Below are 24185 nucleotides of genomic sequence, written 5' to 3' on the forward strand. Positions count from 1 at the left end.
GGGACATTAATAAACTAGGACCACTAGCTTACTAATGCATTAGCATTTTGTTTCAGAGTAGCAATGCAGTTTTGAAGTCAGTCTCCTCCTCATCCTCACTTGCCATGCATAGTTTCAGTTTGCAGAGCAGTTTGGGGCCACAGAAATCAGAGTACTGGTGAAGGACAATCTGTCACAGCTGCCCACATACTGACAGAGATCAGGGTTCAAACTGAAGAATGGTCCTTTGGGTACTTTGTAATGATGTGGACAGTGGAAAGCACTTCAGCACCAGAAATCAGTCCCAAGTCTCCTACTGAATGCTTTGCCTGTGGGTTGCTAACAGCAGGGAGTTATAAAACAGATGAATTGAGCCATCTGGTAATATTTCTATCAGCAATAGTTATAGAAATTCAATTATGCATGACTGGGATTGTGCTGGAATACATTTGTGGTGTTCAAGGCAAGCAGATGAGTACATGGTCTGGGCATGTTTCCTTGACAAAACTGTTTGCTGGTGGTAACCACAATCACCTACATTGATACCATGTACAAGCCTCTATTTAATATTTTTTTGCTAAGAAATTGCAAAATCATTCAGTTTTTCAGAAATATAATTGTAAAGTCTCTGGCAGGAGTAAATATCCAGAGTAACACAAGGGCTAAACAGGTAAAACAAATTTATGCATGGAGAAGTCAGTAGAACTGAAGGCTAAGTGCACAGTCAGAGGTGTAGCTGTCCCACAGAGTTGTCCTGCAGCTATCCAAAATCCCACAGCTTCATTTCAGGGCTGCACTTCGAAAGGCCATGTCAGAAATTGAAGTCCTATGAATAATACAGAGCACCCTGTCAGTATCCAAGTGTTGCAATGTGAGCTGAATTCAGCAATGCTGCTGAAAAAATTAAAGGATTGAGTTTAGTTTTACACAGAAGCGAACAGAGCTGAAGAGCAGTGATGAGCCAGAACCTGCATTCAAAACCTATCTGGGTTTCTATATGTCCCTCCCACATTCACCTGGCTGTTCCCTGCACCTCATGACAAGACAGCTAGAGACATGTAGGCATACCTAGTGTCCAGAGGACAGTGGAAACTGGCCCACATCACTGTGATCATGCAACAGAGACCATGACACGGGGTTCCTGACAGCAAACTACCAGCTTTTTTTTTTTTCACAGAATCACAGAAACATTCCAACAGAAAGGTTGGAAAAGACCTACAAGATCATCCAGTCCAGATTTTTCCAGAAGCTCTGAGTTCTGGATTTTCTGGCTTTGGAAATGAGTAGGCATTGTTTGGATGATTTAAATGGGTCACTGGCATTTCTGAATTTATATCAATACTTCTCCTGTTTGTTACTCAAATCTCTAACCTTCATTCTGAATTTAGCCCCAAAAGTCCATAGTGCGATTTTGCTGTAAGGTACTGGTACTTGAAATTACAGAAAGGCACTATTACAAAAAAAGGCAGAGTGCAAGTTCAGATGCAGGATTTTTCATCTGTTTTAGTGCAAAACACACGCTTGCTATGGTACCACCAAGTATGCTGCAATATGTTATGAAGACTTTTGAAAATATTTACAAACATAGGTTGGATGTCACTAAACAAAATGCTGTTACTACATGCTAAACATTTTCATAACATTTTCATAAACATTTTCACCTGCTATCTCATTACTATTACACAACACCGCCACTAGATGTCACATTATAAAACACATTATATTCATCCCCCAAATGCATGAATGTAGTTAACAACTGAAGTAAAGTATTGCACATCTAACTATTGATCTTTCTTTCAGCAGTAGAAAACTATTGGTCTTCTCCGAAGACTCCACTGTTAACAGCATAAAACTATAGGAAAGGCCATGAAACCATGAAACCACCTCATTCCTTTGGGCTCTGACAAGGTTTTTAAAGCATCTTTCAGAATGGATCCTGGTTCATGACAGGAGCGCTTAGGATTTACCACATGGGAAAGTGTTCGTAGAGTGCTTTTTGTTCACAATACTCCAGTCTGTTAGCAATAAATTAGCCTCCCTGTGTTGTTTTGCTTGTGACAGAAATTGGCTCATGATAACCCTGTCCTTATCTCCTTATCCATCAGCCTTTTTTTCCCTATATTTTCTCCCCCCTTTCTTTTGAGGACAAGGAATGAGAGTGTGGCATGGTGGAGTTTAGCAACCTCTCAGTGTGAAATCACCACACAGATCAGTTCTGAAGCATTTATCTGCTTGTAGTGTTAGAGGAAAAGGGCCCAGAAATACATGTGGATCATAGTAGTCCCTTATCTATTCTTGAGTAAATTAAGCGGTGTCACACAAGCATTAATCTATGCCATTACATTATTACCTTGGTTCCTGGCACTGCTTTGCCCTGGATAAACTGATGTCTGGACATGATTCAGGAGTCAGTACAGTTCATCGATGTTTCTCAAGAAGTAATCTACATGTAGCTGCCCTGTATTAAAAGATAATTTTAGATAAGTGGAGAGTGTACAGCGATAGCCTGTGTTTGTATCTTGATGGCTTGCCGCACTCGTGTGAATAAGTACAATGTGCCTGAGCCTACCTTCTTGTTTATACCAACAGGTTTTGCTCCCACCTGATAAGTAGTCTGTCATTCACCTGGATCTTATACAATCCTTTCCCCTTCTCTGAAGTCCTGGGTTTTAACAGCCTTTCTTTTGGGGGCTGGAAAGGAAGGCAAACCTGACTCTTGGAAGTCAGAGGTCCAACTTTAAGACCTTTTAAAAAATTGCAAAAGCTCGTATTTTCTGGATATTCCATTGCTTCATACGTAGATTTCTAAAAGCACATCCTCTCATTCATCTCAGCCCTTAGCTTGGTTATGCCACTGAAATCTATCGCAATGGAAGGTCTTGTTCAGTGTCCAATAATTCTTTGTTCTACCATTCTCTATAGACTCCATCTCTGTAAGGCAGACCTAAGAATAATATCTGCTACTGTGTCACTTGTGCTCTGTTCAAAACAACCAACTCTGAACATACCCAAGACATCAGATAAGCCTCCTTCTGCAGACCTTTCTGCTAAGCCTTAGGCTCTTCAAAATCTGTTCTTTTTTCCAGTTTGTCCCAGTATCTCAGCTTTCACCTGCCTGATTCCAGCATCATACAGTTTGTTTCATCTGAAGGATTTAGGAGCCCAATCCCACCTTGTTTCTTCAGTCCTCCAGTTTACCAGGCAGCCCCGGCTCCACTCTCAGATCATTGGTCCAAGTGAAAGCACTCCAGGGACAAAACAGATTTCAAGTATCGCTTCTGAGTTTCTGGGAATTATCACTAATTTTGTTTTTCTCAGATATTTTAGCATCTGAGAAATGTTTAACTTTTCTAAAAGTCTATGTAAACTCAGAATCATGAACTCCAGCTGTTAAGTGGTAAGAAACAGAATTATTTGCACGTGATGGAAATACATGTGTTTTTTTTTTTTTTGTTATGGTGGTAGTTTTGTTGTTGCTTTTATTTTTGTTTGACTTTTTGTTTTTTTAATTATTTAAGATTTAATATTTTTCACTGTTGCTACTCATGAATTTGAACACACTCCAGGCCTTGACCATTCCACTGCCCCCTCTGCTTTGATGTATCCTGCTTACAAACAACAGTCTCCATTTGAACTTTGTTTGCAAGAGGACAATATGAAAGGCATCCAAGCATAATATACTATGTCCTATATCTTGTGGTGTTGTATGTATCTCTTAATAAGCAATCTGCTAAATATGAAATGAAGAGAATTGCAAGAAGTTTCTGCCACTTTGATGCTCTTAAATTGCTGGGGAAAAAAAATAATATCTTCCTCAGAGATGGGTAAGGTTACATCCTTTATGTCATACAATGTGTCATTCCTGAATCAATAAATGTTTCCAGAGGTTTGTGAAGTTCTCTTTGTTAGCTTTTGTTTGCTTGTTTTGTACAGTTTCTCAGTGCTTTGTATAGTTTCATTTTGGAATAGCTGAACCTGAGATTCTTTTCTGGCTATAAGCTTTTGGAAGATATGAAAACTGTATGTTTCATTAAGACTTTGTTGTCCAGTTATGATAAAAGAGATGGATGCTTTTATTCCTCCAGGCAATTTTAACACAAGTCTGAATGAAAGTCAGTCAAAAATGCACTCAGACCTGAGGGGAATCTCTGTCTTCCAAGGATTTCAATACTGTGACAAAAAAAAAAAAAATCTGGGATCTGAGCTACAGGGCAGGTGAGCCCTCCTGATTACACAGAGTCTTTTGGAAACACATAGATCTACTTAGTCCTGGAGCCTCCAGAACAGACATTGAAGAGGTTGCAGAGGGTGTAGGAAGATGGGTGTCCTTTCTGCAAGAGCACTGATCAAACTGTCACTTTGAAAAGGGCTGCAAATGTTTGCTTGGATCTTTTTAAGCGCTAGTGTACAGCAGGAACGACTGAGTCAGGCAGGATTTCATTGAATCACACAAAAATCAGACCATATGACTGAGAGTGCTGCCCAAGCACTCCCTGAGCTCTGGCACCTCAGGGCCGTGCCCACTGCCCTGTGCAGGCTGTTCCATGCCCACCGCCCTGTGGTGCAGACCCTTTCCCTCACCCCCAGCTGCCCTCCCCTGACGCAGCTCCATGCCGTTCCCTCGGGCCTGTCGCTGTCACACAGAGCAGAGCTCAGCGCTGCCCTCCGCTCCCTGTGAGGAGCTGCAGCCGCCATCAGGCCTCCCCTCAGCTGCTCTGCTCTGGGCTGAGCACACACAGGGGTCTCAGCCGCTCCTCACACGTCTTCTACTCCAGACCCTTCCCCATCTCTGTAGCCCTCGTTTGGACACTCTCTAATAGTTTTGTGTCATTTTTTTTTTTTGTGACACAGTGCCCAAAACCACAGACAGGACTCGAGGTCAGGCCACACAAGTGCAGTGTAGAGCAGGACAGTCACTTCCCTTGACCAGCTGGCAGTGCTGTGCTTGATGCGCTCCGTGACATGGTTGGCCTTCCTGCTGCCTAGGCACAAAAATCAGTGTCAGCAAAATGTCATTTTGAAATGCCATAGTGCTATGAAAAGCTGTTTCAGAAAATATAGGAAACTTCCTGAAATACAGTGTAATTACTTTTTATTTCATCTTCTCATCATAAAACTGAAAAAGGCCTGAGATCTCAAAACCGGTTGCTGTACCTTTTGTGGCCTCTGAGTCATTGCCTAGATCTTTAGAAGGGAGAATTTAAAGAAGTAACAGTGTACAGCTTTTACTGTAATTTGGTCTCTCATTCTGAGGCTTATAGAGGAGGTAGTGCCTGTGAAGACATCTGACTGACCAGAAGCAACATGCTCATAGCCAGATTAATGCATTGATCAGTGCTGGGGAGTGATCTTTAGCTACAGATGTAATCTATATGATCAAATCAAAGAGAAACCATAGGACTGATATGATGAGCTACAAAATTGAAGTTCATGAGACAACTTTTCAGATGGAGACTAAAACCTAAGGCTACCTCTGTAGCAGGAAATCAAATATGTTTGGGACGTGGAAGCCAACAAGTTTAAAATTGCTCATGTCCACATTGTTCAACTTGCTCACTCTCCGAAGTAGGTTGGATACATCCAAACCAGTTACTGGAAATACTCCTTGGTTCATGATATATCATGAATAGTTCCTGGGAATCATTCAAAAGGGTGAGATAAAATGGTACCACCCAGAAGCCACTCCAGCAACAAAGCAGTACAGACTTTGTGCCTGGGAATGCTTTATATACTTTATATGCTTAAATTCTTTATGACATTTTAAAATACCATCCATAGCCTAAACTTCCACCCATCTCTCTCAAACTTCTGCTAACATCAGGCTCACAGATTCCAGTGTAGCAGCTTCCAGTGAGGCAAAAACTATGCTTTATGTTCTTCTCTTTCCTTTTAATTTTATGACCATTTAATTAGTCCCCATTTAATTTTATTCTTGGTAGTCTGAGAATATACATTACTTCAACAAGAGTTTCAGAGTGGCAGCTGTTGCAATCGTTTCACAAGAGAAAACATAACAGTGTCTCATAGGAAGCCACAAGACCATAACAGGGAAGAAAAGATGTTATAAAGCAGGATATGCTTTGGAGTCTGCTACTACTCATTCAAAACAGATGTGAAATGCATTGGTCCAGTGGAAGGATGAGCAGACACAAGATTACCTTAGAAAGCTGGCCCTCTAAACTTACACAGAATATTTTTAGACATGCATACATTCACACGCAGATGTGCATAAGCAAATACATGTAAGTATATATTTAAGAGCTCATCTATGAATGCCTATACAGATATGTAGGTACATATATACATATGCAAACAAGCGTTGGATACAACATGTTACTAAACATTTGAGGAAGACTCAGACAACAGACTTTTGAAGTGTTGCGTGGGTGTGTAGTGGCTGCAAATGAGAAAGGCACACTCAGTAGATAGGTAGTGCTTTGACTGCCTTCTGCTACTCGCCCTGTTTCATGCAGCCTACAGCCTGATAGCTATGGGCTTACTATGAGCAAGGCAGAAGTCATAGTTTCAGTAAATAAAGTGCAGATTTCCTATGGACTTCTTTCAATTGATGCTCCACAGAGTGAAACTATTTTCCTACTTGCTGAATGAAAGCCCTACAGAATTAGTCTTTTATGTATGTTCCCCTTATATTACGTGTTCAGATACAAATGTAGAAGAGGACACTTTCTCAACCAGAACTCTTTTCTGTCCCAGGCTCTCTGCAGTGAATAATCTTGAGCTAGGTCATTCCAGAAGCACATCTACATATGAGCACCAGTGGAGAGAAACAAGTATTTTTGTGGAGTGAGATGTTTCATTCTGAAGTCAGGAGAGATGAATCCATTCTTGTCATCCAAACCTGCTTCTGACAGTATGGCAAATACTCATGCATTACCTATTTTAGTGTCTTTCTTGCTAGTCCTCTGGTACTGATACAACTCTGGCAGACTTCCTGAATGTCTTTGTTTCAAGGGAACATAAAGTAGTAGCTGACAAGGAAGTCACTGCTGTGATGAGCCACTGAGCAAAGCAGAGCCATCTTCAACACAGCAGGGAGCACTGAGCAGTCCTTCTCAGAGACAGTTTTCATCTGTTTCCCAGAAATGTTCTTCTGAAGAATACAGACTCAGATGACCACAAAGGTACAGCCATTTAACAGCAGGAGTTCCTCTCCTGAACTCATATCATATGTTGATGCTGTTGATGAAGTTATAGAGATATATTTGGCTTTTTTCCCAAAAGCCAGTTATTTGGGGGGGGGGGGGGGGAGGGAAAGGAGAGAGGAGGGGGGAAGTAAGATAATTTAGGAAAGATAAAGTTCTGTTGCCCTCTTGAAAGATTAACACAACTGTCCATAATCTATATGGAAGTTAAATCATTAGGTCCAAATTCTACCTACTCCTAAGCTACCTTTTAGACACATAGCCTGGAATTCGCTAATTCAAGGCAATAGGCTAGTTTCCTCAGAGTCACTAGAATAATTCTGTATGAACTAGGACTTCAAGTTTTGTACATAAGTTCTAACTCTGTATAAAGAAGTTATTTCTGCAGAGGAGAACACTTACTGATGATAACTGAGCACTACTGAACACTAAGTGTAAGTAAATATACCAATATTTCTTAAGAAAGGAGATGTTTACTAGCATATCTGCATTTGGAAGATGCTATTCCATCATTTCTTTTCACCTCTTGCAACTCAGAGATTACAAACATCTCCAGTAGTTCTTATTTTCCATTCAAAAGGCCTTATAGTTGAGTAATTTTTTTAACAAGTGGGTCCAAAGAATTTCCAAACATTAAACGAGGTGTTTTAGTATTTGAACTATTTTCTGTTAATGTGGATGGAAAGGTACAGAATCTTTAATAAAATCCAAGAACTTAGGGCTTTAGATACCATTTGTCAGATCCCAAAGCTATGCAGAAAAACCAGTGCAGACTCTGGTGGCACTTATATCCCAAAGAAATATATCATCAGTTGCATCATACAGCACTTTTTTTTTTTTTTTTCCTTGTGCTGAACTGTAGCAGTGGCAATCTTTTTCCTTAAATTCATATTCAAGGACTGTATCTGCAACTGGAGTGCAAAGAAGCCAACAATTTTGGTAAAACATCTTTCCTTTCCTTATCATGAGCACCTCTTCTGCCTTGGTCACTCTTCATCTTCTCTCCAGGAAGATGTTCTGAAGAAATATGCACAGTCCTTACGCCCATCCAATCAAACCTGAATTTAAAATAGAATCAATCATCCTTCAAATTTTCTGGTTTTCTTTGAGTAGAAGTGCAATTCTAAGTACTTACAATAGTTAAGGAAACAAAGAATAAAAATATCTTTAAATTGCTGAATGAAAAGAAAATCTCAGTAGAAAAAAAAATGTTTTTATGTATTTGTCTGCCTAAACAATTTTGATTATTTATCACCTGTCCAATATATTGCAGTTTTTTCCTGATCTAAATAATTCTGTTTTCTTTGCTTTTCAAAAGGAAATGAGAAAAATAAACGGTACTGAAAATTGCTGAAAGATGCAATTACTCCAAAAGAAAATTTTTAACAAATCCACAACTTTTCCAAGAAAAATTTTCTGGGAAATTCTAGTCTATCTATCTTACAATCAGTTCACACTTACTAAGCTTATGAAATAAGGATGCAGAATGAATGCAATATTATTACAGCTGTTCAAATGACTGAGCAAACACACTGGTTCATTCTAAAGAAACCGCAAATGAAAGAACTGTAAAATCTTTAGAGGAGGTATTAAATTAATTTGACTTGGTGAATACAGAGCATGTGTATATTCTGGTACAGGAATGGGTAATAAAATAAGTAAGAATGAAACAAAACCAGATGTCTGTGCTACTGTAGTTGTACTTAGCAAACTTGTTCAGCTGATGGACTCCGAGTTTTGATGAAGTCTAACATTCACAGAATCACAGAATCACAGAATAGCTGAGGTTGGAAGAGACCTCTGGAGATCATCCAGTCCAACCTCCCTGCTCAAGGAGGGTTCTTTAGAGGATATTATCCAGAATTGTGTCCCGGTGACTTTAAATAACTTCAGGGAAGGAGGCTGTACAACCTCTCTGTGCAATCTGTGCTAATGCTCTGTCACCTTCACAGTAGTTTTTTGTCTTGTTCGGATGGAACTTTCTGTGTTTCAGCTTGTAACTGTTACCTTATCTTATCACTGGACACCACTGAGAAGAGACTGGTCCCATCTTTCTGACAATCTCCCATCAGATAGGTATATTCACTGATCAGATCCCCTGAGTCTTTTGTTGTCCAGGTTGAACAAGCCCAGCTCCATAGGAGGAGTGCTTCAGTTCCTCAATCATTATAGTAGACCTTCAAGTTCTACACTTTTGAATCACTAAAAGTCAGTAGCGGTACTGTCTTTACTGAATGCTCTAAGTAATCACAGAGCCAGACAGGGAATTGCAATAATGCTACCATACTTAATGTCTAGCTTCCTGCAGAGTTTCACACGGCTCAAGTCATTAGGAATAGCCACCCACTATCTTTTCATGGAGTTACATTATCTTTGGCCATGCAACAAAACAGGTAGCATTAAAGATTTCAATCTGATTTTCCATTTTATAGAGCTGACACTACGACAATAACTTTAGAGAAAGAGACATTGAGTTGATTTCCAATAGTCTTTTCTACCAGTCCTAGAAAACTTCCATTATCCTGTATCTACTGTTTGTTACTTACAGTTTCTATAGCTTTTTAAAGATTAAGGCTACAGCCTTATAAATTTTCTCCTTTAATCAAATTTTTCACACATTTCTTTCTTATGACCTGTGCCATCCATTATTTTTAAAGTATCAGAATGCATCCATAAAGACTATACCATGATGTCTGCATAATCCAAGTAAAACTGTCTTAAGCTAATTGCAGTGATGATAACAATTAGTTAGGCAAGCATAGCCGGTGTACTGAGAGTGCTAATGCTGTTCGAGGGAAAGGCAGCAGAAAGAAGGAGGAGGAAGGAAGTACTTTTGTTGTCTTACTTTTCCGTGAACGCTACTGAAAAGAGCTGCCTCTGCCCACTTTCTGATATTCTATATTCAAAGTTCTGTATCAAAGGCAATTAAGGATCTTAGTTATTGATTACCATGAAGAAGTCTTGCCATCCCAAATATATTTTTAAATATACAGTGCTAACATGGGCCTACTATAACATTCATAATAGAATTCTTCCAAATCTATTATGAAAAGCAAAGGACAGAAAAAGACTATCCCAAGGGCATTGGGAAGGATTTTGTAGGAATCAATGGCGAAACAGAAGCAGACCTGGAAGTGAATGGTGAGTATTTAACTATACAGCACTTAGGCCTGATCCTGCCAGTCTGCTCTCTGTGAGAGTAGGGAAGTCAATATAAACAAAACATCTGCTTCAAAAAAAGCTTCTTTGTCATTTGATGAAGATGAACAAGACTTCCTTTAATCAAGACTGCTTTAACCAAGACTCTGAAGGATATCAGTTCCGGATCTGAACTATGAAATTCCCTATTGATTTCAAATCCTAAGTTATAACTGGCACTTAGGTTAGCATTTTTCTCCATGTTAATTTTAAACTTAAGAAATTAAGAAATTCTTAATATATCTTGTCTTCAGTTTTCTGCTGAAAAGCCCACAATACACAAAAATGATGAGGTTCCAATTAGGAAAAAACTGTACATATTTTTATTATGTAACTGAAAAATAATCTCTTTAAAAGTGACTTGGAAATCTCATACAAAGTGTCCTCTTGCCATCTCTTCCAGAGAAGATGTCTTTCTGTTGAAATATCCTGTCTCAATCCTGGGTGGACACACTGCCCCTTCACAAGGTCTCTGGTCCTTGTCAACCTTCTGAGTCTCTCAAATTGGAAGTGTCTTGCTGGGAGAAGCTGTGGATCCTGGGGAAAAAGCAACATAAACCACTGGATTTTTAGGCATCTTGTTTGGTCAGCCTCTGAAGAGTCCTACTCCTCTCCAGAAAGAGGATGAAGAACCTGGACCCAAACACAGACCGTTACAGGATTATCTTTTAGATGAAATCCTACTTCAGAGTTCTTCATATTTTGAGTCTTATTAGTATTTTGTAACTTAAAGATGAAGCATAGTAATATTCACAGTTCATCTCTCCTTGTGGAATTCTTATAAAGTACTAATTACTTTATAACATCCTGTTTTAAGGGCACAGATGGAAACTTCCCTACTGAAATTGGCCTTAAGCCTACCTAAACCTTAGTTTGTGCAATCTGAATGTGAAGTGGTTTTAAAATGCTGATCAATTAAAACTACAGAACTGAGTTGTGAAACTCATTCTTGTTCACTGAGCACAGAGCTGTTAAGCACACACATTGCATGGCCTCCTTCATAAATTTACAAAGCCCTTTTCTTAAATCCACTTTAATTATTGCTCTTCTCACTAGTGAGTTACTACAGAGCTTCATTCATGGGGTGATTAGAAACTGGCTTATTATTTCTTTTTTTATTTTCTCCCTATAAATTTCCATGTCCTTTAAATTCATTTATCTCAGCTCTTGTTTAATTTCAGGGATGTGCTCTAAGAGAGCAATTGTGTCTCATCTTAATTTCAACAAAATAAATCATTATTGCCAACTAAAGGTGGTTGGACTTCGCTTGTGAGATTCGTAGATTCTCCAGTATTGATCTCATTCATTAAAGAGAAGCACTCCAGAGTAGAAAGTGAAGACCTTCATACTATATAATATTCCATTTCTTCAGCTCTGAATGTCGTGGGTGTTAGCCTTGAAGTGGTTGGGCAATTGGACTAGATTATCTTTAAAGATCTCCTTCAACAGGAATATTCTATTTTCTCACAGATAGTTCTCTCACACAGTATAAGAGTATAGAGGCACAGTGGTGCAGTGAAAAGAAAAGCAATTTAAAGGTATTTAAGAGGAAGGCATACTTCTGCCCTTCCTCTGCAGTCTTACTGAGTTTTACATTCAGTACTTCATGCACACATTGTACAGATAACTCAGTGTAAGATTACTCAGTTAATTCAGCAACAGAATTAATGCATGGCATAGAAGAAAGTATGTTTTTATAAATGCCTTTCTAGCTTATAGAGAATTCTACCCTTTTGATAACTTGCTGTTGTGGTTGTGTAGCAGATCAACAAAAAATACTTTATCTGCAATATACCTGAAGCTGTCTCAAACACTTGCAAGATAAAACCATTGCTGTAATAACAGACTAACAACTAAAGTTGTGGTCAGAGGAGCAGCCCTGTGAAGACAGGACTGCCCTGTTCTAGCCAAAACTCCCCTTTTGAAGGGAATAATACAGATGCTGACTGTGGGCACGTTGACTGCAGACTTCACCAATTGAACAGGTGTAAAAGAATGTCTCAGAGAAGCTCAGATGGAACTCTGGGACTTCATAATATCGTAACTAGTCCAGAGTTCTCTCACAAGCAGAGGACAGCCATTGTCTGAACCAGTGCTGGAATCCAGATCAGTGACCTCTGTCTCCCTGTCTCCCTCCTGCCTTCTCTTTCTCTTCTTCCTTTTTTTTTTACTCTTAAGTAGAGTGAGGCTTATTTCAACTTCTGGTTAAGTTGTATAGTTTAGACACACAGCTTTGATAGGTATTATTGTGAGAGTGTTAGTACTTTTAAGATAAATGTATTATAGAGATTCTTATTAAAATTGATTGTGTTTGGACCTTGATTGTCCACTTTAGTTTCAACTAAATTTGGAAATCTGGTCACTCCTCCCTGCCTTCGCTGGCAGGATATGACAGGTTGGACCTAGACTACAAGTAGATGTGCATTATGATCAGAATGAAAAACAATGTCTTCTGGTGTGCATCATGAAACAGAAAAAAAAGAAAATAGAAGGAAGAACTTATCTTCAGTGCTTGAGCATGATTAGAGCAGGCTACGACCACATTTTGTTCAGGTCTGTCCTGTATCAAATCAGAAATCCCCCAGCTGTTGTTTCATATTTCTTCCTGACTGAGCTATATGCCACTTCCCTGTGACACACCATCGCTTCAGCTTTTGGAACAGCAATTTCTCCTCTACGTTATCTTTTCCACCTGTTAGCTTACAATTAGTTTGTCTGCTCAGTCTGACTTTCCCTTTCTAAAAACAAACATCTCTGATGCATCCACACAACAAAACAGTAGTTTGGGGCCACTACATTTTCTTGAGGATATGCATATGTTGCTAATACTCAGTAACATGAGCTACATTTTACAGTTTTGTAATCAGTGCATTTTATGTTACCCAACAGGGCTTGATGCCAACAGCGTCATTTTGTTTAACACCAAAATACAAAGATGAGCAATGTGATAGAAAGAACAGTAACACAAGGCTAGTTTGTGAACTCAAGGATGTAAAGCTGAAAGTAAACATTATGTGAAGAGGAAACCACAAAGGGTGCCAAACTCAGCAAATCTCTCCTAATACGTACCTTTTTATGCCCGCATTCACAAGTAAAGGAGTGTCCTTTCTCAGACCCAGTTCTGGAAACACTTAAACATGGGGAAAACTGTTTCCTCAGAGCAATCCTATTGGTTTCCCAGAAAATGTGTACGTGCTTGAAGTCAAGTGCATGCAAACGACTGAAGAACCAGAATCTTCTTTTAAAAAACTGTCTTGAATTTTCCTTTGCTTATGGCGCTGTTAATCTCATGCAGTGCTGCTGAAAATGAAATAAAACTGCTAGAAGTGGCTAGGAGAATAAAACTCAACTCAGGAAAGATAAATTTCAGTGGACTCAAATCTGGAATATAACCACTGTGGTTGTTTCTCAAGACCATGGATCCTCTTGCACTGCATCTCAGGCTGTAAACACATCCCACCTTATTTGACATGAGAGATAACCTCCACCTATACTGGCTGCTGTGCGAAGCAACAGGAATTGTTCATTAATAAAATATTTTCCACCTTACTTAAAGTATTTGATAAGGATTAAAACTATCTTTGGCTGAAATCCCTGTCAAAGATGCCACTGACTTCAAGAAAACATGGTAATTCCTTGCTGGCTGAGATTCAAGATGCCATGACAGTCAGTGGCAAATGCTTGGGGAAAAAAAGTATAAGACAAAATATGTGAACCATAGTCCTTGTCCTGGAAGATAACTTTAGTGTTTAACCAAGTACTTACATTCATGATTTCATTCATTTTAAATTTCCTAGGAACAGTCAACCCAAACTCTCAAGTGAAACTAACCTAACATTTGTTCTTATTGATAGTTTGAGGGAAAACTGTTGCATTTTTTTTCAGAAATAGGTACAGTAAATATTGTACCATATAAATTCTGGGGAAAAGGGAAACATGCAGAAACAGGGCTTTTTAATCACTCTTTTCAGCAGTGAAGTGTCATTAGTGTCTAAAAATATTTTTTCTTGCAGACCAAATGTTATCTCTGAATGTTATAGCCAGAGTAGCAGAAACAAAGACTGTGGCCAAAACATCAGCGGAGAGGGAGCCCAAAGAGTGCTAATCAGCATTTAAACATGACTTCCTCCAAGCTCAGGACCAGTGCATCTCTAAGAGTAAGAAATGAGGGAAAGCTGCCCCGAGATCTGCAACAATGAGCAAGGAGCTCATTGATAAACTCAAAAGGTAGAAGAAGGTCCATGAAATGTGGAAAAAGGTCCTGTCCACTTGAAAATAGTATAAGAATGCTGTCAGAGCTTGCAGAGATGCAACGAGGAAGGCGAAGGCCCACTTGGAATTAAATCTGGAAAAAGAATTCAAGGATAAGAAGCAAGGCTTTTTGAAGTAGTAAAAGGAGGACTAGGGAATATGTGGGTCCACTACTGAATGAGGTGGGAGCTCTGGTGACAGGGGATGCTGGAAAGGTGGAGATTCTGAACGTCTTCTTTGCTTCTGTCTTTACTACAGATAATGCGCCTTGGGAATCCCCGACTCTGGAGGTAAGAAAGAGAGTCTGGGGAAGGGAAGACTTCCCCTTGGTCAAGGTGAATCTGAACAGAGAGCATCTAGCCAAAATCAACACACACAATCCATATGCGCTGATGGAATGCACTCCTGTGCTGAGAGAACTGGCAGAAGTGATTGCTGAACCACTCCCTACCATCTTTGAAAGGTGTTGGAGTATGGGACAGGTGCTAGAAGACTGGAGGATAGCCAATGTCACTTCAGTCTTCAAAAGGTCAAGAAGGACAATCCAGGAAACTATAGGCCAGCTCCATCCCCGGAAACATGATGGAACAACTTGTTCTGGATGCTATCTCAAAGCAACTGGAAGAGAAAGAGGTTATCAGGAGTAGTTAGCACAGATGCAACAAGAGGAAATCATGCTTTACCAATCTGGTAGCCTTCTAAATGCCATAACTGACTGGGTAGATGGGGAGAGAGCAGTTGATGTTGTATACCTTGACTTCAGCAAGGTGTTTGATACTGCCTCCCACAGCATCCTTGTAATGAAGCTTAGAAAAAGCAGGACAGATGAGTGGATGGTGTGGTGGGTTGAGAACTGGATGACTGGCAGAGCTCAGAATGTTGTGATCAGCAGTGCAGAGTCTAATTGGAGGCCTCTAGTGAGCAGTGTTCCAAAGAAGTCAGTGCTGGGTTCAGTCTTGTTTGACATCTTCATTGGCGACCTGGGTGATGGGATAGAATCCACCCTTAGCAAGTTTTGCTAATGATACAAAACTGGAAGGAGTGGCTGACACACCAGAAAGCTGTGCTGCCATCCAGCGAGGCCTGGATTGACTGGGGAGTTAGATGGAGAGTAACCTGATGAGGTTCAACAAGAACAAGTGTAGAGTCCTGCATCTGGGAGGAATAACCACATGCATCAGTACAGGTTAGGGGATGACCTGCTGAAGAGGAGCTCTGCAGAGAAGGACCTGAGTGTCCTGGTGGATGGCAGGTTGGCCATGAGCCAGCAGTGTGCCCTTGTGGCCAAGAAGGCCAATGGGTTCCGAGGGTGCATTATAAAGAGCGTGGCCAGAAGGTTAAGGGAGATGATTGTCCCCTTCTGCTCTGCCCTGGTGAGGCCACATCTGGAGTACTGTCTCAGTTCTGGGTTTCTAAAGTTTAAGAAAGACAGGGAACTGGTAGAGAAAGTCCAGTGGAGGGCCACAAAGCTGATTAGTGTCCTGGAGTATCTCCCATACAAGGAAAGGCTGAGAAACCTGGAGCTGTTCAGTCTGGAGAACAGAAGGCTGAGAGGGGATCTCGTTATTGTTTTATCTAAAGTGTGGGAGTCAAGTCAGTAGGGGTAGAATTTTTGCAGTGGTGTGCCACAACAGAACAAGGGCAATAGGCAGGAAGTGGAATATGGAAAGTTCCATACAAATACAAGGAAGAACTTCTTTACTGTCAGAGTGACAGAGCACAAAAACAGGAACAACCAGAGAGGTTGTGGTGTCTCCTCTGCAGATATTCAAGACCTGTCTGGATGCCTTCCTGTGTGACCTACTGTAGGGAACCTGCTTGAAAAGGGGCTTGGACTTGATGATCTCTGGAAATACGCTTAAACATTAAATTTTCATCTATCAAGAAATGTCAGGATGAGGCAGATGCTACTTTCAGAAGTTAAATAAAGTTTTATTAGAATCATCTTACTACATCCTTAATTAAACATCAGTGCTTTTTATTAAATCTTCTCATTTAAAACATGATATATTTTCCAAGATAAACTTACTCCGTTCTCATATTCAGTCCTTCAACATTTGGAAAATTTATGTTTGTACATGCATACATACAACATATTTCATCATTTGGTAACATAGACATTATTACAATGTCCGAAGCGATATTACTTGATTTTTTTTTTCTGGATGAAACTTAAAGAGAAAAGAATCCAGAAGACTCAAGCTCTGCAGTGTGGTTGTCAATGTACAGGTGAACTAAGCACAGTTCCTGTTGGATTCATAATGGTGCCGGAGTGCTCCAGCCCTGCTTTAGCCCTGGGATATTTTTACATATGCACAAGATCCTCCCTGCTGTGAGATATTCTGACCATTAAACATTTTACACCATTTTTCTGTGTTCCAGCTACCACTCTGTGATTGGTCTATGCTGAAACTTCTGTTGAATTCCACAGATGCATATTCCTAGGATAGCTATATGCAGAAAATAGCAAGTGATAGGTGTCATCAATATTAAAACTCTTTTGTTTGTCCTTGTCAGTGAACTTCACATACTATCATGTCTAACTTAGCAAGGTACAGAAACACTAAGACAAACAAAAGAGAGCTTAGCTTTCTTCTTATGAGCTATCCTTTGCTCTTTGTTCAACAACTTTCTCTTAATTCCTAGAAAATGCCAGACAGCAGAGGTTGCTTTAGTCTTCTAGGAAATGTTTCATCCTCTTTCTTGCACATGCTGGAGTCCTGCAGTCTATTCGTCTGTGCCCCTCTCAGACTTGTTTTTGACCCTCTCACTATCTACCAGTTCTCCAAAAGCTGCCTTTACCTGAGCAAGTTTTATGGGAGAATTGGTTTCTTTCTCCTGCTTTGGATTTTCTCCTGGACTCAGAGAGCTACAGACAAGAAAAGGCTACAGGAAGCCTGTTTGGTGCCAAGGAAAGTGTATTTAATTAATGCCAACACAGCAGGTCTTTGACTGCAAAAACAAGGAAGACAGAAGGCTATTTAAAAGTCTTAACTTTCAAACACCAGAAGTTTCAACGTCTTTCTGTTCAGTGTAAGCAGGCTTCTTTCCCAAAACAGATTTTTTTGCACTTCATTATTGGCTTTAGATCTATGACCACAGATCTGGTGCTGTTGTGAACATCTGGATATTGATTGTTAGTAAGATGCTAGCAGCAATTAGAAAGCCCCTTCTTCAGGAGGCATATAAACCTTGTATTTTCCATGTTTTAAATTTTGTTGCAACTGATGCAAGTTTCTAAGAATAAAAGCAAAGTTACCAATATTTTTCTGATCGTTTTGTAATTTGCTCTATGACTTTTTTCAGTCAGTGAAAGTTTTCAATGTCACATGTATTAAAAACAAAAGAAAAAGGATGTGTTTTTTTTCTTCTCAACTGAGATTTAAACACATACAGTGTGTCTATTGTTTGAATCCTAAACAACTATCTGTCTGTTAAGAGTGATTTTCTGGTTCTTCTGTTGAGAAACTGTAACTACATGCAGCACACCAAGATAGTTTTTTTTCCTAAAACGGGATTCTGTCACACATTTTGTAATCTCTACAGATACAAACTATTAGGAAATGGGGAAAGTTTTCAAAATGTAACATTATAAGAAAAAACTGTTCCACAACCTTTCCTGGCATCAAGATCAAGCTGACAGGCCTGTAGTCCCCCAGATCCTCCTTGCAGCCCTTCTTGTAGATGAGAGTCACACTGACAAGCAGAAAAGCATGAGATAATCCCCCTATTGAGGAGGAAGGCATGACCCTGTGACTTAATATTTTTTAATACTTGTTTCAGGTGGTCAAAGTATTTTACTGCCTGTTTTAGGATGGGATAAATCATTTCCTAGTGGTGTTTGCTACTCTTACTAAGCACAAAGCACAAGTGGCCAGCTAACATTAGAGAAGTCCTGTAGTCATAAAATTGTAGACACTGGTGTAGCAGGAGTTAAGTTCCCCATTTAATTGATCTGTGCTCATCTGTCCACTCTTCTAATACATCCACAAAGGAAAACAAAGCCATGAAGGCATTAAGTTTAACTGGTATAGCGTTGAAAGGCTGGGGTCAAGATATAGGAAAGAAAAAAGGTCTGTTTTTGAAGTATAAATATGAAGGAATACTATAATAGCCAGAAGAAGTATGGGAGCCATTGGGAAAATTTACCCATCCTAACAATATCTGACTTTGCATCTTATAAGAGTCTCAGACTGTCCATGAACAACTGAAATAAGGTTCTATCAGCAGAGAATGAAGACGGACTGCTAAGAGAAGAGTAGAGGTTTAGCATCAAAAAACACAGGATCAAAGAAGTACTTTTAGTTATTCTTCTCACTGAATGGCATGAAAAATGAGAAGAAAGAAACCTCCACACTGATTTGTAAGTAGGCTTAACAAGATGACAGCAGATTTCAAGGTTATTGGCCCTGCAGATCTGAGCTTCAGACATTACAGTTTGTCAAAAGTTAGCAACTACGTATTTAGAAATTTCCAGTTCATTGTTATAAGTTATTTGTCAAAAGATATAGTTTTTAACTATAATAATTATTCCTAAATAGCTGCTTGATTCTTCATTTGCTTAATGTGAAAGACTCAGTGCCTAATGGCTATTTAATTGTTCTTCTTTGTGCAGAAAATTTCCTGAATTCACATGCAATTAAGCATGCGTATGCGAAAAACAGAACTAATCAGATGTCATATATTATGAAATTTCCTGTGAAGGAGAGAACACAAAACAATATCTCTTCTCATAAGACTCAGGACTCTCAGTTCAGCAAAATTCTTATCAGATACTGCACATCATTATGCTTGTGCTTCTTTTAACACAGAGCTCAACATAATCCCATCACCTTGTCATTCAAATTTTCACTCCATATTCAGAAGCACAATACATATACTATGAGCAACACTGCAAATCACACTTGACAAACTCATGTTGGTCAAAGTGAACAGTTCATAACTGTATCTTCTAACAGTCTGTGAAAAATGAACACATTCATTAGCAATCTGATGGTCAAATCTAAGCACAGTACAAGTCTATACACTGTGCAATTCCATAACAAGGTCATTTAGAAATCTCTGGTCTGGATGCATTTGTGTAACTCTTGCCAAATCTAGAGATGAGGAACTGGGCTGGAAAATCTGATTTGGGAATGTAAGATTCACAGTGGGAAATTGAACCCAGACATCTTCTCTTTCAACCGCAGAGGGCTGGCATTGTCTCTACATGCTTGTTAACTTAAGAAGCCCTCAGAGTTCTCAGGAGAGGACTGGGGTTCTGCATGATTAAATTCTAATTGGAGGAAGTGATTGTTTCACTATCACATAACACAGCTGCTTCTCCATTGTTTGGTTTTTTTTTTGTTTTTTTTTTTGTTTGTTTGTTTGTTTGTTTGTTTTGTTTTGTTTTTTTTTTTTTTTTTTTTTGACTGGATTTTAATGAACAATTCATTTGCATAGAATGTTTTGTTTCCTACTTGTTGAGTGTTTGGGGAGGACAGAAGAAAGGATTAATATGTCCTAGTTTCTTTTGGTTACATGCTTCTGGAGATTATCCAGAAGCTAGGAAATAAGATTGTTCTGGGTGTACTGAATAGGGGCATTCAAACAAAAACACGTGATTTGCCATGAAAGGTATTCAGACACAAAAAATTCATCTAATCCAAATGGTAAATGCAAATATTTTAACAAAAGTTGTTATACAAGAGGAATTGGGTCAGTATATCAGATATGTTAAACTGTAGAGACTACAAGTTAGGGCTTACTGTCCAGATAAAGCTCGAAGTTGTCCCTTTGTGTTGTTAATCCTTCCTGCTCTAAGTCAGTGTTGGATGTACATCATGTTGATCATAGAATCATAGAATGGCTTGGGTTGGAAGAGACCCCAAAGTTAATCACTTTCCAACACACCTGCTGCAGGCAGGGTTGCCAGCCACTAGATCAAGTACTAGACCAGGTTACCGAGGGCCCCATCCATCCTGGTCTTAAACACCTCCAGGGACAGGGCATTCACAGTCTCTCTGGGCAGCCTGTTCCAGCACCTCACCACTCTCAGTAAATAACTTTCCCCTGACATCAAATTCTCCCCTCCCTTAGTTTAAAATCATTCCTCCTTGTCCTGTCACTATCTACCTGTGTAAAAAGTTGATTTCCCTCATGTTTATAAACTCCCTTTAAATACTGGAAGGCTACAATGTGGATACAGCCTTCTCTTTTCCAGGCTGAATAAGCACAGTTCCTTTGTCCTGTCTTTGTAGGAAAGAATGCTACACTGTGGTCATCTTCATGGCCCTCAACTGGACCCTCTCCAAAAGCACCATGACTTTCCTTTGTTGGGGGCCCCAGACTTGGATGCAGTTCTCCATCTGGGGCCTTCTGAGGGCAGAGTAGAGGGAGACAATCACCTATCTGTCCCTGCTGGACATCCCTCTTCTGATGGAACCCAGGATAACATTGGCCTTCCAGGCTGCAAACGCGCACTGCTGGCTCGTTAAATTTTTCATCAACCAGCACACCTATGTCCTTCTCAGCAGGGCTATTCTCAATGAGTTCTTCTCCCAGTTTGTATACATATCAGGGAAGTCCAGGCAGATGACATCAGTTGCCTTCCCTTTCTCCGCTGATGCCATCACTCCATCAGTTGATGTACAGGGGTGAGCCTTTAAGACCACAAGAAATTAAGCATTCATCTCATGTGTTGGCATAGTCTCTTAAAGTTTTGGTCTTCATGTCATCTCATTTCAAAGACAAAGAACTAGTTATACAAACCTAAGGTCTCCTATTCAAAATATTCAAAGACTCAGGACCATTTTTCCAGTTCGACCTCTTTAGAAAAATTGAAGTGTGTTTCTTTCTCAAAGTACAAAGAACATACTTGAAGGTACGGCTTTGTTCCAAGAAAAAATTAACATTTGGACACTGGATTATGAAGAAACTGTTGCTTCAATACTCAGTGTATCCACACATAAGCAGGTTTGAGTGGCAAGATTACAAAAGGGGGAAATTTGACAGGATTGAATCACTGTTCAGAATCAGTCATCACCTGTAATGCAAATGCTTTATTCATCAAGCTTCAAGCACATTCACAACATTCTTCCAAAAGTCTCTGATCCATCTATTTCCTTGTCACCTCCATAATAATATTGGGCTCAGGAGTAGATTTAAGTTTTGTAAAACATGAGTATTATCAGCAAGAGTTGACACCTGTGAAGCAATTGCTGTTGTCTTCATTGAAACAAATCAGACTGAGAGAAGCTGCCTGCAGCAGATGGGGGTACCTGCTGCATTAGCTCTCAGGAATTAACCTCACTCCAGTGCATTATTTTGGTTGACTAAAACAGTACTGGAAGTCCACATAAGATGAAGTATATGATTGGGATAAAAAAGTGAAAAAGCAGAACAAGTAACATGTCTGTCAGGACTTGCTGATGTTATGGGTCTTTTCCAACCCAATTGTTGTAATGATTATATGAATATGGTACTGTCACACTGTTGTGGATTGTCACAATCACACAACCTCACGTCCTTCCAAATCTTATGGAAACATTATCTAATGTATGCTCAAAATATACCTGCACATCATAAATTCAAGTGCCAAAAAAAGAAGGATAGACAAGCAATATGCAGCATGAGTTATTCTGACATGAGAATAATTTAACGTAGCAACACTGTCACCATGCTGGTGTAGGCAGTTTAGCCCTCTGTTTGAGCTGCCCTCATTTCCCATTACATTTGCTTCTACCAGAACTAGCTTCTCAGGAATCAAAGCAAGTTTTACTTCCTGTCCTGTTTTATGAAGATATGTATTTCCCTGAACATATAATATTTGAAATATATTTTTTTTTAATTTCAGAAGTGCTTTGTCAGAAGAATAATGTTGAAATTCTATTTACACTGAAATTCTGAAGATACAATTATCTGTATTGTATCTGGAGATAGAATGTGATGACACCATTCAAAACATCCATTAGGTGACAGAATTCACAGGTACACAACTTTGCAGAATGAACTGAGCAATAAAATAGCACTGAATGTAATTAAAAAGAAAGGACCCTTTTGCTCTATTTAGATAGTCCAGCACTATTATTGTAATTCAAAGTAAGAATATGAAATAATTCCCCTTGATTATTTTGCTTCTAGAGATAGAATAATGGTAGAGATGGATTACAAATAAATAAATAAATAGGAAAAAAGTCTGACAAGTCCATTTTGAAACTATTTTCCAAAGCCACATAATCAAAATCCTTCCTGGATCAACTTCAGTTGATCACAGTAATTGTATCACTAAGCAGTGCTATTTTAAATTGTTTAGGTTGGTGCTCTCTCCAGAGCATTAGGAGGATCTCAAAGGCTGGGGCCAAAAGCCTGTTTTTCTTGCCTGTAACTCTTTCTCTCTGATGTGGATAAACTTTGAGCAGAGGTTCATATCTTTGTCTCCTTGGTTTTATGTTGAAGTGCACCACTGCCTCCAAACCATGATGAATTCATATTAAAGGGAAATACAGAGAAAATATTTTCTACCATTTTGTTTAAGCAATACCAAAAAGGAGATTTCAGTAACATGTGAAATCTGAAGGAGTGAAATTACTTCACAATTTCCTTATTTCTGTGGATAATTTCCCATACAGAAAGGGAATTTCCAGAGTAAATCTGTAACTGATTTAGCTATAGTTAATATTACCTGTGTGAGGTTATAAATTAAACAAAACTTGCTAGGCCAGAGAACAAAATATTTGTATATCAGTACTGATATTTTTGGAACATTCTTTGCATGCAATGATACAGAACTGCTCCAGGAAGAGGTGACTCAAAAAGACAAAACATTTCTAAGAAATTCAGGCGTTGTCACACCTCTGACGCCTCTGATCTTCGTGCAGCTGCAGGGTGGAGATGCTGGTGATCAGGATAACCACACTTTTGAAGGTGTTTTCCTTTCACATATGCTCCTGTAAATCACCTGGCCAGAGGAAATTTTGAAAGGAGAGGTTTCCTTCTAAACAAAGTAATGAGAATTTTCATGCAGTGTCACTTTCTAATGTAAGTGCTGCGGAATAAAGAAGGAATTTTGGGCATAAGCTCCAAAAGGACTTCAAGTCCCACATGTGGAAAAGCACCAAACACCATAGATAAGTTATGATTTGGTCTTTATGTGATCTTTTGGCTTCAGAAGTGCACCCTACCATGACAGAAAGGATCCCTCATACAGAGGAGTGGTTTAATGGGAAAGCTTTTATATTAGTTACCTATTTCTTGGAACTCACACAAATTGCTTGCAATGTTAAGAAGCACATATGTGTTACATGAATGGAAGAAACCTGTTAACTGGAGAAATTCTTTCTGAATCTCAGTTGCAGACGTCTCACCCAGTTCTAGGCATGTAATATTTTGGTGTCTAGCCTAGGTCCCATCAATGGCCAGTAGTGAGAGAACAAGTACTCCATCCCACCTGTAGAGTTTGTCATTCCAGAACAGGATGATTTGCCTCTTGGCATTGACTGTGTCTATATATTTAACAGTACATAGAACTTGATGAATGAAATATGGCAATTTTCTGGTGGCCAAAATACTTTTTGTTGTGCTTTAATCCAGCAGCAGCTCAGCCCCACACAGCTG

This window comes from Phasianus colchicus, chromosome 1, assembly GCF_987193195.1.
Source record: "Phasianus colchicus chromosome 1, bPhaCol1.hap1.1, whole genome shotgun sequence".
NCBI classification, from domain to species: domain Eukaryota; kingdom Metazoa; phylum Chordata; class Aves; order Galliformes; family Phasianidae; genus Phasianus; species Phasianus colchicus.